The sequence below is a fragment of the Penaeus monodon genome, chromosome 22 (assembly GCF_015228065.2).
Source record: "Penaeus monodon isolate SGIC_2016 chromosome 22, NSTDA_Pmon_1, whole genome shotgun sequence".
NCBI classification, from domain to species: Eukaryota; Metazoa; Arthropoda; class Malacostraca; order Decapoda; family Penaeidae; genus Penaeus; species Penaeus monodon.
In genome coordinates this window covers 15,021,417-15,022,510 of record NC_051407.1, presented here as the reverse complement: position 1 = coordinate 15,022,510, position 1,094 = coordinate 15,021,417, and positions in this window count along the sequence as shown.

The window sequence follows — 1,094 nt, the reverse complement described above, 5'->3', positions numbered from 1 at the left end:
TACCTTCCCACAGTAAAAAGTACGAAAACTAGAATATGTAGTTGATTAAAACAAGAGTTTACTAATCTTTTTGACATTTTACACACAATTAACTCGCAGTGTACCAAATGATTGATAGTAAAATAAGGAGTAAAATGATAAAAACTGAATTCAGAGATCCTTTATTTTCATCCAGGTGAAAGAGACAAAAACAATTAAATGATCTCCAATAGATATAAGGGTGAGCGTCAGAAATGAAAAGCATGATATTGAATTAGAAGCAAAATAACTGTACAAGGATTCAAACTGCGGTGAATTTCTACAATAGAAATGGACTATGTGATCATCGGCCGGCTTTCACACAAGACAACCAGCTGCGGTAATTGACTGACGCAACCTTTAAGAATGCATTGTTTGTATTATGACGGCTTTGAAACGTAGTTAACTGCAATTGTCCACACGCGTAACACATTACCGCCGTTGGAAATGAGCCACCGATTCAAATGCGAGCTTTCAAGTGATGACGCCATTCTTTGCTACAACTGGCAGTGGGGCTTTACAAAGAACATTTATATGGTTTATATTGTGTCCAGGAAAGAACTGGCAACCCACCCCGGAATCTGGAGTACATAGTCTCTTCTGAGAAAAAAAAAGTAGTAACTGTGACAACAAATTTTAACAAAACAAAAAAATATTCTATACAAGCTTTAAAATGCGCGACGGCTGTAAACGCATGTTCTAAATGTCGGCGAATAAGGGTAACCCAGAGTCCAGAGTACTATTTCCATAGATTTGAACGTATTATAGTTCCTCACTAGACGGCAACTTCTCGACTCACAAAATAAATGTGCAGTTGCCCGTGCATGCAACCGATTATCGCAACGTGTTGCCTGTGTGAAAGCGGCCTAAATCAAAATAACATTAACGAAGTGATGCTTGAAAGCTTACTGTTGTTTGCTCTATGATCTTGAGCGCAAATTGAGGTTTCCATTTATCAGAACTCAATGCTATTCAGTTTGTATGTGACAGCAGTCTCGATGAAGCTAAATGAATGATTCATTACAAGTATACTGTAAAAGACTAAAATAATGCGGGCCAAGTGTTACACAGTGAAA